Source organism: Artibeus jamaicensis, unplaced genomic scaffold (assembly GCF_021234435.1).
Source record: "Artibeus jamaicensis isolate MK-2021 breed Jamaican fruit bat unplaced genomic scaffold, CSHL_Jam_final scaffold_1283, whole genome shotgun sequence".
NCBI classification, from domain to species: domain Eukaryota; kingdom Metazoa; phylum Chordata; class Mammalia; order Chiroptera; family Phyllostomidae; genus Artibeus; species Artibeus jamaicensis.
In genome coordinates this window covers 13,567,496-13,582,369 of record NW_026522028.1, presented here as the reverse complement: position 1 = coordinate 13,582,369, position 14,874 = coordinate 13,567,496, and the positions used below count along the sequence as shown (strand labels likewise).

The window sequence follows — 14,874 nt, the reverse complement described above, 5'->3', positions numbered from 1 at the left end:
ATGCAATCACCATAAAGGTTATCCTTGGAGGAGGAATATCAATGATGCCTGATTCCTCAGGCAATAGTTAACTTCATTTGCAGTGATCAATCAACTATAGTTTTACCCATGGTACCCAATAATTCAGAGTGAGCAGCCCCCACTTAGGCAATGTGAGGTTTGCTTGGCTCTGCTATCTCATGTCTCTCCATGTGGGGGAATATGTAGCTCTCTAAAGATATAAAAATTAATTTAGTCTTGATTCATATTTTACATTTACTTCCATATTTATTTGAACTCATAAAAAGTTTATTGACATAATTTAGAAGGTGAAGAGCTAAAATACATTTCAAATAATGACCAAAATAGTGCGGGAAGTAGCTTAGAGAGCTTCCAAAATCACTTTTATGCATATTGCCATATCCCTCTTCATAAAATCATATCCCTTCTTAAAACTACACCCTCCAAGAGGTGAATTTTTGAACTATCTGTTCTGCAAGGTGCCAAACATGAGGATAAATAAAAGTAAGAAGGGCAGCCACTAGAAGGAAGAGATATAAATGTACAAACAGGACATTTCTGCTAGAGTCTTGGGCATTCAGGAGGTTCATAATCTTCATACAAATATATAAAATTTTTAGTGAGCTATTTTCATTTTAATCCATTGTCTTCCTCTTCAATTCTTCACATCAAGCCTGCAAAAGAGAAGCCAAAGGGAGTATAGGTTTAGTTTTCATGAGATATTTTTAGGGGCAGCTTGTAAATCAGTATGATAGGTACAAGTCAAAATCAAATTTGAACATTTCATGTCTCAATTTCATGAATGTAAAGTGAACTATGAATAGAAAGTGTGACCATGAACTTTGGCTCTATTGATTTAAATAATTCCAAACTAAATGAGAATGACTTCCTTCTGAAGGATTAGAGTATGATGCTCACCTTATTTTTATGACTTGAAAGACCTTTGGTGCCTGTGGTCAATTTGCAATCATGGCTCTAGTTTTCCGCCCCTCCCTGTATTCATCCCCATGGCCATGACACTTTTTAGTATCTTGCTATTGTGGGTAGAAATAATTCCTCATCTCTTGAGTTTGGCCATGTGACTTGTTCAGCCAACAGAATGAGGCCAGAGTGATGTTGTGCTGGTGCTGAGCCTAGCCCTCAATAGGTATCACATGTTTTTGTTTATTATTTTGTGCCTCTGCCATTTCCATGAGCAGGGTATGCCCAAGCTTGCCTGCCAATCCCAGAAGAAGAACAAGAAACATGTGGAGCAGCACCACCCTGGCTAACATGTCCCAACCAAGCACCATCTAGTGCAGAGCCCCCAGCTGCCACAGATATATAACTGATCTCAGTCTAGATCGGCTGAGCCCCAAACATATGAGCCAGAATAAGAAATGATTTTGTTCTAAGCGATTGGATTTGAGGGTGGTTGGTCATGCAGCAATAGCTAATTAGTATGCCATTTCTTTTAAAAGCTCTGATAATCAGGGATCATTGGGCATTATTTATGCATTTGTTTTCCCTTTTCACTTGGAGTCTATTCATTGTGTGTGATTCCTTATGTGAATCGGTTGAACCTTTTGTAAGAAATGGAATTCTCACATTTCTTTATTACAAATGGCTGAAGAAAGAAAACTCCACAAATGGGTTACCCCTGCTGTGGCAGACACTGTGGCATCACTCTCCATGTCCACCCACAATCACCTTTTTCCTTGCTCTTTAGTACAAAGACTGGTCACCAAATACCAGTCTTTGGTATTGGCCTTCCTGGGCTCCCTTATAGCCAGGGCAGAATGGGACCCAGTTTTGGCCACTGAGCCCTTAGGAGAATTCTACAGCAAAGGTCTTTTAGGAAGCTTTGCTGTCCTATATATTTCATTAGGTTTTACAAAGCCCATTGTGTCATTTGACTGCATTGTTGTGATATAGTTTGTGTTATACTTATTGTTGAGGTAAAACACATAGATGTTCAAAAAGCAAAGTCAGTAGCTCAAAGTCGCATTGCTGGTAAGTATAAAAGGTAGGATTTGAACTCAGGTGCCCTAACTCAGGCTCCTTCCACTCTATTAACAGGGAAGGTTTGGATGGTTCTCAAACTAGAGGGAAAGGAATGATTGCAGAACTGGAAAACATTATCACCAGCAGTCAGCACAGGCTCTTATACATTTCTCTAGCATTTTTTTTAGAAACTCATTTTTTACTCCATGCCATCACCAAGAGGAAGCAAGATACCACCTCCTTCCCAGTTCAAAATTCCAGGGGAAATGCATTTTGTTGAACAGCAACTCCATAGCCTCTTTCCAGCCCACCATGTGGACCCATCTCTGACCACTTTCTCTCATACACCCTGCACTGAGTTTGCTGGTCAGTTGCTGCTTCTGTAACATGACAAGAACCTTAAGGCCTCTCCCTGTTTGGTTATAACTTTTGACTAAGTTCTCCTCCATGCTGCATTGTAATTATTTGCCCATATGCATAATCTCTTTCCTTCATAGCTTTCCTGATATAGCTGTCCTGCCACTAGGCTGTGACCTTCTGAAGGGTGTGAACATGTCCTATTCATTTTTACATTGCCTATCATAGCACCTGACACATAGCAGGGGTGTGAGGGCTGATGAGTTGGACCACTGGAGAAGTGAGAATAGGACAAGAACTGGAGGTGTAGTTACAGCCAAATCCACATCCTCCAATGTGAGGCAGCAGGAATGAGCAAAGGGCCACTGATGCAGTAAATCAGGAGTGTTGATTTGATGTGCTACATCCCCATGATGTTGTCAAGTCTGTCCTAGGCCCCAGCCATAGCCCCATCATGGCTATGTGTGTGCTCAAACTATTTTATTGCTATGGTCACTGTCCTGGGTGACATATGGCCAGTGTTGGGCTAAGTGAGAGGCCAAGACAAGCTGCCCTTAAAGCCAAGACATTCCGTCAGCTTCTCTGAGCAGCATGGGAGGGGTGATGATTCATTGCAAATTGTCACTTAAGCATGTTCTATGAGGTATAATTTTTCTCCGAGAAGTGACCAGAGTATGAAACACCATCTGCAGCTCAGAAGTAGAAACCATTTTTATAACAGCTTTGATATGGACTTTCACCACCATGCATCTACCCCAGGTAGTAAATTTACGGCTATACGGCTATACTGAGAAATTTAGGATGAGCCAGTCCTAATGACCTTTCAGTGACTGTTTAAAAGCCCTAAGAAGTTCCTCGTGATTGCTTCAGCTGATTGATCTCTTTGACTTCGAGACAGTTTTGAAAACATAGAGAAACTTTTACCCAGTTTGCCCAGACCACTGAGGTGTTTTTTTTTCTGTATTATTCAGAAAAAACAAAGGCATGGAATTCCTGATGCCATACTGGCCTAAGGGAACAGTGTTCTTCCCATTTTCTCACTGTGCTTATGAGCCAAGGGAAGCCTGGGAACCTGGCTGAAGAGGGGGATGCTGGGACAGTGCCATCAGCCTGTGCTCTGCATGAGGGTGGAGGAACAGCTAGCTGATGATGATGTTGCCAGTTTCGAATATCTACTATGTGCCAGGCATGCCACTACTGACTTTACACTGTTATCTCATTTAATCTGCAAACTTAACCTGAGTCTTCCTTGTACAAGGAGCTAGGCAGGAGGTAGCAGAGGGAATTGAGGAGTAATTGCAGTTCACTTTCTGCAAACCACCCAGCACCCACCCCCTAGCTCCCCTGTCCCTCCCAGGGTCCCAATAAAATTCCAGAGGGCCCAGCAACCTTGAATACAGGACACCGCTGATGGATAAGGTCACATAGGGTCCTTCCAGAAGTGCAGAGTTCCTCAGAGGACTAGCATTTCTCTCCGTGGCCTTGTGGGGACTCAGTGTGTACTCAGAATGGTGGTATGTTACTGAAATACAAGAATCCAGGAATCCAGAGACCTGGGTCAGGACTCAAATTTAGAAATGGGAACAATGGGAAGGGATCCAGAGCTAAAATTGTTCAGGCTGGAAAGCTCACTTGTTTGTCGGGTTGTTGGAATGCAAGTGTGTTGGGCAGTAGCCCAGGCCACACTGCTGTGCTGCCTAGACACCAGCTGTCAGCTATTCTCCTGTGTCTTGTTCTCCCATAGGGGACATTTGTGAGATTGAAGGGGAATGCAAGGCACCATGCTGAAAAGTCATTCTCCAGGTATCCCAGACACCTTTTTTACCCCAAACAAAAAGACACAGAAGGCCCACTTCTACTTTAGGAAAGGCTCACATTGGCTGGTCCCAGGGTGATACATTCAATATCTGCCTATGTTACCCTAAGTCCAGGCTGAGGAGCATGTGATGTTTATGCCTTGCCATGACCCATTTATAGCTGGGTTACTCATAGTCACCATGGCCTCACATATATCATTTAGGAAATAGACTCCACTCAACACTTGTCTGCATTTGGTCCTTCCACCAGACTCTCAGGGGCAGTGCAATAATTATTTCCTCTTATGTGGTGCTAAATCATAGAGCCATAAACACAGTGACACTTAAAAGCAGTTGAGAAAAAGTCATGCCTCATATTCTGTCCAGTTCCATAGGCAACAGCCAGCCATGCACACAGAGCAGACTGGTTCGAGCTTTGGAGTTTGTTAGAAGGCAATTGTAGAGCTCTCTAGTTTAGGAAGTACATTCACACACATTGTCCCACGCACTCATCGTGATCACATGATGAGGAAAGCAGAGTAAGCTACAAATAAGGCTCCTGTGGAACCTCCCCCACCAAGGTCAGAAGACAGAAAGTGCAGAGCTAGAACTGCACCCAGGCAACTCCAAACTTAGAACTCTTTCTGGTATCCCAAATAGCCACTCAGAAAGTAAAAGGAAGAAAACTCTTAAGTAAAAACTTTAAACACTTTTATTTAAACTATAAAGGGCCCCCCCAAAATTGGCTTTTATGTGCATGGAGCCTTTTGGTGGCTAATGTGAAAATTGAAATGTTTCAACAAATACCTACTAAAAGCAGGAAAGGTGTGAGAGTCACAAAGAGCAGGACTTTGTTGGGAGGGGATTCTGCACCTAGAATTGAGATTCAAGTAGTATTATGTGCTGGGCATGGAGAATCTAAGTCACTTTAAGGCAAAGGCAAGTTGCATGTCCAAGTTAAATTTCATTAAAATAAGTTCAAAAGGGGGTTTAATTCTATTGTATTGAAAATTTGTTGCATTGGATATTAAGGCAAAGCTGGGGGTTGGTGACTGAGACAATATTGAATTTGGGGAGATCTTGTTGGAAAAAGGGGCATAATCAAGACCACTGACAGATCCTAGTTTTGTGGTCAGTTTCTCTCCATCCATCAGAGCACAGAACTCCCTGTTTCTAAAGAGGCCACTGGCTTCCCTGGGAAAACACTGACCCAGGAATTCCTTAGCAAAGCAAAGCTGAATAACACCCAGAGGTAGACAAAGTGACAAATAAAGTTCTCAAAGTTTTGGAAGCTAGTGAAACCCATCTAAGTTGGTTAGGCCTGTGCATTCAAGGCCTAAAGATAATGGTGCTTAGACCAAAAATACACAGCCTCCTCTTAAATCTGTCTAGCAACAGTCTGTGGCAGCCAAGGGTTCTGGAACATCCAAATGGAAAACCAATTCCTTGATATAAAGTTAACAGAACCTATGAAACGTAGGTCTTCCTATCTCTCTCTCCAATAAGGCATCCTGGAAAGCATATTGCCATGGTGATCACCTTACAGCTGATTGGCTTTGTTCATTTGTTTGATTTTATAGTAACAATGATGGTAGTGAGTATCCCAAAGACTTAGAATCCAATGAAAACCTGGCATCAGGCAATGCTATAACTAACTATAAAGCTTTATAATATTCCAAAATTGTAAAGCTATTTTCAAAGATGAATGGAACTAGAGCTTTAGTATTGCTCCTCATTTTAGAAATTTGGAAATTAACATCCAGAGGGTTGAGCTATTTGTCCAAGGTCACATAGCTAGTTAATGGCTGGTCCAGGATTTAAAGCTTGTCTGGAGCTCTTTCTCTTACGGTAAACTCTCTCAACACTTGCATAAAGCAGGCACAAGTAATTTATACATATTGACAGGGCATTAGAGTCACCTTGCATGAACAAGTGATACAGTGAAATACATCTGCAATGCGTCGATAATTTGACTTAACATTCTTATCATTGAGCTAATGAATACCAAAATTTAATTTTTAAAAATGTCATATCTTCCTCAATTTTAGCAGGGGTTCTTTTAAATGTTTATAGAATAAAATGCACAAATCTTAAGTGAACAGCTTGATTAATTTTTTATATGTGTATACTTATGTAAAGCTATTGTTTTTACATAGCTTTTAAATACTATTGTATATCCCAGCATATCCTCAAGATTTTGTTTCTTTGCTTGAGAAAAATCAGTTCCAAGAAATGATAAAACAAGTTTCACTTTAGAAAGAAAGGGTGGGGAGGGGAGGGGGAAAAAACTTCCCATGGTCAGATCAGTTGAGAAATACTAGGTTAAGCAAAAATAAACTGTCTTTTTTAGGGCTCCTCAAAGTTTTAAACATTGGGTGTGGAGATGATACCATGTAGAATTTTCAAAACTTAGTCCATCAGCCCTGACCTGGCTCAGCAGATTGAGTGCTGGCCTGCAACTCAAAAGGTTGCTGGTTCGGTTCCCAGTCAAGGCACGTGCCTGGGTTGCAGGCCAGGTCCCCACTGCAGGGCCCATGAGAGGCAACCACATTGATGTTTCTCTCCCTCTCTTACTCCCCTCCCCTCTCTCTAAAAATAAATAAATAAAATATTTTTTAAAATTTTGTTCAGTCACTGAACCATTTTCCAGTGTTCTCCTGTTTGTATTCTTTTTCATTTATAATTCATAATATCACAAATAGTCTGTTTTATCGGATGAATACACCAGAGTTTACCTTAACCAAATCCTTTTATTGGACACCTAAGTTCTTAATCAACTGTGCTATCATAAATGAACAGAACTTTTCCACGGGAACATTTTCTTTATGATGGCTTCTGCCAAGGCTTATGAGGTTGAGCCCTTCTCCATTCACAAAGCCTCATGCCCTCATCATCCAGGCCAACATAGCACTTGCTATACAATGGACATTCAATATCTGTTGAGAGAATGAGCAAGTGTCTGTTTCATATGATTTTCACACTCATCTCTATGAATTTTATAAGAGGAAAATTGATAACTCTGTTTCATTGAGCATCCCTTTGATTACTAGTGAAGCTGTACATTTTCTCATGCTTCTCTACTAATTACATATCCACTTTTGAGAATTGTGAGCTCATTTCCTTTATGTTTATCTATTAAGGTGTTAGTGTTTTGCTTTCCAATTTGCATGGGCTCTTTACATAATTGTACATTTCATGCAAAACAATTTTTTTCTTTTTTTTAAGTTGTATTTAGTTATTTTTCAAGTACAGTTTTTGTGCATTTCTCCCATCCCAGCCTCCCCCGCCCTGTCCTCCCCCCCTCCCTCCCATTTCCAGCCCCCTTAGTTCTCGTCCCTGTGTCCCTCCTATTTGTTCCTCCAAATCCCGCCCCCTTTTTCCCCTTAAATTCCCTTCCCTCTCCCTTCTGGTCACTGTCCCCTGGTTCTCTATTTCAATGTCTTTGGTTTTTTTTTCTGCTTGCTTGTTTGTTTTGTTGTTTAGCTTCCTGTTAAAGGTGAGATCATATGGTATTTGTCTTTCAACACCTGGCCTATTTCACTCAGCATAATGCTTTCCAGTTCTATCCATGTTGTTGCAAAGGGTAGTAGCTCCTTCTTTCTCTCTGCTGCATAGAATTCCATTGTGTACATGTACCACAATTTTTTGATCCATTCATTTACTGTCAGGCACCTAGGTTGCTTCCAACTCTTGGCTATTGTAAATTGTGCTGCTATGAATATTGTGGTGCATAGGTTCTTTGAAATTGATGTTTTAGAATTCTTAGGATATAAGGTTGTGGGATGATTTTGGTAGCTCTTCTTTAAAATGCTATCTGGGAAAGCTTAATCAATTACTTCAATTTTTCCCCAAATCACTCAAACCATTATTTTAAGGGTTGGTTATAGCTAAATGTTAACTTTTGAAGCCATTATTAAAGAACTTTAATTTTATCATCTTAAAAGTATTAGCAGGTTGCCCTGGGAAGGTAGCTTAGTTGGTTGCTTGGAGCATTATCCTGATATGCCAAGGTTACAGGTTCAATCCCTGGTCAGGGCACATGCAAGAATCAACTCCTCCTCCTCCTCTTCTTCTTCTTCTTCTTCACCCACCTTCTTCTCTTCTTCTTCTTCTTCTCTCTCCTCTCTCAAAAATCAATAAATTTTTAAAAAGTGATAGGAAATCAAAAAAGAAGGATGTTCATGGAAAGGAAAGAAGTATCACCTGGAAAATGTGGAGTCTTGTTTATAGGCTACTGTAAATCACTCTCAATGTTGTGGGGTATTTTTTTAACCACCCAGAACAGGAGCTCAAATTGGCTGCACATTAGAATCACCTAGGGAGTTTTTAGAACTCCCAAAGCCCAGGCTGCCCCAAACCAATGACATCACTGTCTCTGGCTCTGGGATCAATATTTTTCTTAATCAGTGTTCTTTTTAAAACTTCCCCCAGGCCTTTGATGTGCGGCCACAGTTGAGAACCACTGGCCTAGAAGCAAGAGCTTGTCAGATGTCTTGTTAAACAGCAGATTATGACTCAGGAGGTCAGGGGGTAGGCATGGGGTTGTGCATTTCTAGCAAACCTGCAAAAGGATGTTGTTGTTGATCCACGGACCATGCTTTGAGGATCAAGGGTCTATAACAAGCAGTGGTTCTCAGTGGGGAGCAGTGGGTGCTGTTTTTACCCCTTGGTGGACATTTGGCAGTATCTGGAGATATTTTTTTGTTATCACAACCAGAAGAGGGGATGCCACTAGCATCTTCTGCATAGGGGCTAGATTGCTGTAAGCATTCTACAGCAGTACCCAGGATAGCCCCACTCCAAAAAGTTATCTGGCACAAATGTCTATAGTGCTGAGGTTGAGAAATACTTCAGTGGAAGAAAATGATTCCAAACCCTAGCTGGGACAGCTGTGTGTTCCGGTGTGAGGAATGGTCCCTTCTGGGGAGCATTTCTCATAGAACATATGATTCATTTTCTGATCATCTTTAATGAGATGAAGAGTCCCTTCTGGGAAATTAGATTTACCTGCCTCACTAAATAAGCCTTGTTACAGAGTTTAATGACCACTTATACCTGGCCTACTGATGTTACCTAACCACATTTATTTCCTATTCTAAGTTTTGAACTGGCTTTTTGAAGCTTCTTTAAGCAACTTTGAAATAAGGCTTCAGCATGTTCTTATGATCAGTTCATCACAGAAATTGCTATAATACCCTTTGCCATGCCAGTCTCCAAGCTGCTGCGTAGGTGGGACCCTGTCTATACATTCAAGTAATGTTACTGAGTGTCTGCTGTGGAAACATTTTAGTACAGACTCTGCCTTCAGATCACAGCTCTCCTACTTCCGAGCTGTGTCACCTGTGGCAAGTGATATTCTAAAGTATAAAAAAATAATAGTATCAGGCTCACAGGATTGTTGTGAGGATAACATATTAAAGCATTTAATAAGATGCCTCCTACACAGTAAATACTCAATAAATGTACATGTATTATTACTATTATTCTGGGACAAAGAGCCCCCCAAAAGCTTATAAGTCAACATATCCCTTCATCCCACTCTGCCTTCCAAGCAAAATTCAGTCTTTGTCATCTTGGTCTGAAGCTGTTGAATACTGCAGCTCCAAATGGGTGGAGAGAAGAATTGAAAGGAGTAAATGCAGTCGAAATTGCAGAAGAAGAGCTACAGCCATCAGCAGATAACTGGATTTGGGGAAAAGAATACAGAAAAGTATTCTTTGGGCTGTGTTTTGGATGAGGAAATCTTGGGCTGATATCAAGAGACTTTTTAGGTAGTTTTACTGAGTGTTGTACAATGTATGTATCTCTTAAGTAAAGATTTACATTCCTTTCTGGGCCATTTTTTTTGCTATCAATTTGCTTCTTTTATGTAAGGCTCTGCTTAAATCATCTTAAACATGGAAACCAGATGCCTGATATTATTTTGGTTGCATTATGTGCCAGAAAATGTTTTAGGCACTGTGGACATACCAGTGGACAAGTTATCCTGCTTCCTGGGACTGAATATCTAGAAGGAAAGGCAGACAATAAAATAAGTGATGACAGTCCACTCCTCCATGGTGATAGGTACTTCTGTGATAGGACAGACACAGGAAGCTTCTACTTTAAGGGGTTGTGGAAAAGCTTTTTGAAATAGTGTTAAAAGTGAGACCTCTGTACAGAAACAGGAGGCAGAGTAAACTCACCCCATGTATGCCTCAGCCCAGGCCCTTTGCCTGGTCTGTATTATGAATGGGGGACATGGAAAAAAAGTGAAACCTAAATGATGGGTAGGAGTTAGCCAGCTAATAGGCAGGGGAGGAAAAATTGGAAAATAATATTCTGAGCATGTGTAAAAGCCTGGTGCCAGTGTGGCACCTCCATGAACTGGGAGAATTTAACTAGGGTTGGAGCAAGGAATGCTCTGGGTGGGGAGAAATGTAAGATGTGAACAAACCGGTGAGTCTGAGCCCATTAATTCAGGCCCTAAGGGTAATGGGGAGCCACTGAAGGAAGCTCAGCAGGGCAGTGACATCACTTCTGTGTTTTCTTTTTTTGAAAGATCTGTTGACTTTCAGGCTCTGGCAACTAAAAAACAAGAAGAACAGGTTTTGAGAAGTGAAGTGCACAAGTCACTTTGACAGCTTGGGCCATTAATGCTCCAATTGTTCAGTGAGGTCACCTGTGTGGCAGCAACAAGAATAGTGGGTAAATGGAGTTTACAAACCTTTCAGGATAAGCAGAGGGGTCAAACATCAGAAATTCATAGCACTTGACCAAAGACTGTTGCCTGAGGACTAAGAGAGGAGGCCCTTCAACCATTAGCAAAGGTCCAGGGGCTCCTCACGGAAGCATTGCAGCTCCAGATCTTAAACTACCATGAGAGACTTAGGAAAATTTCCACAGGCCACACAAGCATTACTTGGACAACTAAATATGAGACAAATTGCAAGTGACCATAGACTGATGGGTAGGCAGTGGGAACTCATATTGTTTTCACCTGTCAATTTGCAGTATTTTGTGGACTAGGAGGAATATGAGCTTAAATAAAGCATAAATGGACAGTCCAATTTCATGGTTTAATTTATTGAACAAGTGAAGTAAACCTTGGGAGGGAGATGGATTTATTTGTAATGATTTAACCATTAATAAAGCTCTGCTATAAATGGAACTCAAGAGAGAAGTTAGCTTGTCAGAGGGCAAAGGAGTGGGCCCATTAGACAAAATAGGTCAGGCAGGGAGAATGTCATCATATCTCCTGACTGGTTATGTTGATCAGAGATGACAGGCATTGTCATTTTCTAACTGATTGAAAAGGGAAAGAGAATATACAAGGGGTTCCTTTCTTGTTGCCTTTCTCAGAAGATAGCTGTTTCAGAGAGGATCCTGAAAAGAAAAAAACTGATATATTTTTTAAAAACTGAATATTTATCACAGTTTTGAATTCTGTGCTTAAAAATCTTTGTGTGGGCCCTGGCTGGTGTGGCTCAGTGGATCGAGTACAGGCCTGTGAACCAAAGGGTCATCGGTTTCAATTCCCAGTCAGGGCACATGCCTGGGTTGCAGGCCAGATCCCCAGTAGGGAGCATGTGAGAGGCCAACTACATATTGATGTTTCTCTCCCTTCTTTTGCTTCTGTCTAAAAAAAAATTAAATAAAATAAAGTCTTTGTGTGGGTATGCACATATTTTCTCATATGAGTGTTTTCAGAAAAACAAAAACAACTCTGTGCTTCTCATAGGGAGCTCCTGTGGCTGGATCTCACTGTCTTTCATTTGGGATTAATGAGACAGCAAGTTCTGAGGAGAGTGGCCCTTGCATTGGTTTGATTTTAGGTGATACTCTTTCTTTCCCTTGGTTTTTGTTTTCTTTTTTTCTTGTGGTCCTTGTTTTTACCCTCACAACAAGCCAGGGAGAGGGAACACTGTGCAAAAGCTAAAATGTATGCCTCAAATGCTGTATTTGCCTTCTGTAAGAGGTTCTGCTTCTTTTCTCTCCTTTTGGAGCACCTTGTTCCTTAATTACTCAGGTGAAGAAAAACCTTTCCCAAGTGTTAGAAGTATGCACTTTGCTTATAGGTTGTTTAGTTTATGAAGGCTTCCTATGTTAAAAACGCTAAGGAAACTGGCTTCACATTTGGAGATAATCCTTCTAACTTCCCCAGAGATAAACAACATTTGGTGTTTAAAAAATATTAGAAATTGTGGATGGTGAAGATCAGTGGGGTTAAAAGAAAAGCACATATTGACGTGTTAAGGTTCTGACTTTGGGCAAACCTCACTCCTCTGGACCTCAATTTACTCATCCATTAAAAAAAAGAGGGGTAGGCTACAATTGTGGGCATCCTCCCAGATGGCCCCCAGTTAGTCTTACCTCCTAGTATTCACATTCTTGTATAGTTCCCTCCACCACTGAGTAGGTCTGACCTGTGTAATCAATAGCATTTCACAGAAATGATAGAGTGTGACTTCTAAAGCTAGGTCATAAAAGCCATTAAGGCTTATGTCTTACTGTATCTTGAATCACTGGCTCTGAGAGAAGCCAGCTGCCATGTTGTGAGGGCACTCAAGCAGCCCAATAGCGAGGACTACATGGGAATGCACCAAAGCCTCCTGACAACAGTCATCACCAACTAGCCAGCAGCATTAGTACACCATCTTGAAAGCGGATCTTCCAGTCTTAGTCAAGCCACTTCTGAATTCCTGACCCAGAGAAACTCTGAGATAATTTTATTATTATTTTAAGCTGCTAGATTTGGGATAGTTTGTTATATAGTAATATATAACTAATACAGTTGCCTTTGGCCAAACCAAGCTCTTATACTTTGTTAATGAATGGGTGTCATTGCTCAGAATCATAAAAACTTGGCATTTCCTTTATGTCCAAAACCAGATCCTAGCTTTGGGGTAGGACCATGTGGTCTGGGGCATTTTCAAAATGGTAGGTAGTCAAATCCTAGAGACCTGGCATCCTGAGAACTCATGGATCCAGCTTTGTGGGGGCAGGCCAACATAGCTGGCTGACCCATCAGTTACACTTTGGCATATCACACTAAAAAATTAAATTATATTATGTTTATACCCAATGACTGATCTGTTTAAAAGAAACTCCAATGGCATAGGGACTTCCTTGGACTCTCAACTTAATGAGTCCCTCCAAAGGGTGAAAAAGCAGCCCTGGTAGCTTTTAGAGTGAGATAAATTGGAATAGTTAAAAGTCTCTGAGTTCATGGTCAAACCTAAGTGACTCCCCAGGGTAGGGGGGCATATTTGGAAGGCAGGGGGTATAAAGAGGACCTATTAGTCTGTGTCTTGGTTGGACTAACCGACATTGATGGTCCTCTGACCTATGAGGATGTGACTCTACATATTGGTGGCTAGACACATATCACAACACTGACAAGGTCCAACATATTAACTACTGGGAACCAGAGTGTCCTCATCTCCTTCTCAGCCTAATATGGCTATTGTTCTCAACTTATATGGCAGTCTGGATAACTTAGCATCTCTTCCCCATGTTGTATCCCAAACAGAGGTTGTGGCTTACCACTGGATCACCCTCTGAATAAATAAGTCTATGCTACATGATTTTCTAAGAATGCTTGACTGTTTTCCATATTTATACATTTTTGTCTTAACAGCCTTGAAATTCAGTCAAAGAAATACTTTTCTAAGCAAGAAAGATTTCATTTTGGCTTGTCCACATTGTATCTGAGAAACATCCTTTAACTCAGTCCTTCTGACCCAAGTCCTTATCCCATCCCTCAAAGAATTCAGTGTTCAGAGGTGGGACTCAGGTAGGTCCAAGTGGTCCTAATGTGCAGTTAGTGCTGAGGACTATGGGTGTAACTGTATCCAGCAATTTGCTGCTGCCTGACTCCAGGACTAAGTTAACTAGAATAAAAATAAGCCTTCCTCATCCAAAGCCCAAGTCTGGACAACTCAGTTATTCAGAAACTGGCTTCGGTTCTTATGTCATAATAGTTGAGAAAAGCTATACAGCTACATATTAATCAGCCAAGTAGTTGTTATCCTGGACCTACCTTGTACTGGACTTGAAAAGTGTTCAAATTTAGAATGGTGTGTGTGTGTGTGTGTGTGTGTGTGTGTGTGTGTGTGTGTGTGTTCCACTATCTGTACATCTATAACAGTATACTTGAATGGAGATTATCAACCCCAGCTTTTGGTCTCTGCATATATTTGAAATTTGGCAAGTTTTTCCTTAGAAATATTTACATAGACATTAGAAAAATAGTTCTTTTTCTTTCTTCCCAATCATTGCATCCAGGGATCTCTTTGTATTATTTCTTACAAATGTGATGACCTACATTTGGCCTGTGGGCACTGGTTTGCCAACCTTTCAACTGTAGAAGTCTAATAAACAGTTACAGAAATTAATGTTGTATCGGTACAGTTAAGTGACTGGTAGGAAACTTGAGAATGTCACTGGCAGAATTCTTCATCCATTATATTAGGATTGTCCCCATAATTTACATACCACATTTCACCCCATGGAGTTTTTCCTACCTGCTACATAAACAGTCAACCTGGGAAAATGGTTAAAGAGGCAGACAGCTTAAATTCAAAACCTGGCTGGGCCACTCTCTAGTTGTGACACCTCAGGGGACATCACATAACCTCTCTTGTGCCTCAGTTATCTCACCTGTAAAATTGAGCTCTGATGTATACTAACTCCTTTAATAATCACAAGGTAAAGTGCTTAGGACAGTGTCTGACCCTTGGAAGCACTATTATAAACA

The 14,874-nt window shown here is 40.9% G+C and overlaps 1 protein-coding gene and 1 pseudogene across 1 annotated transcript in view; one reads left to right on the top strand and one right to left on the bottom strand.

Moving 5' to 3' along the window:
* Nucleotides 1-241: 241 nt before the first annotated feature.
* Nucleotides 242-14,874, bottom strand: part of SMPX (small muscle protein X-linked) — a 51,821-nt gene continuing 37,188 nt past the window's right edge. The window contains exon 5 of the mRNA XM_037127688.2: nucleotides 242-674. The gene's annotated coding sequence lies outside the window, so the exon portion shown is untranslated. The remainder of the gene's footprint in view (nucleotides 675-14,874) is intronic.
* LOC119037865 (uncharacterized) lies at nucleotides 10,258-10,380 on the top strand (annotated as a pseudogene).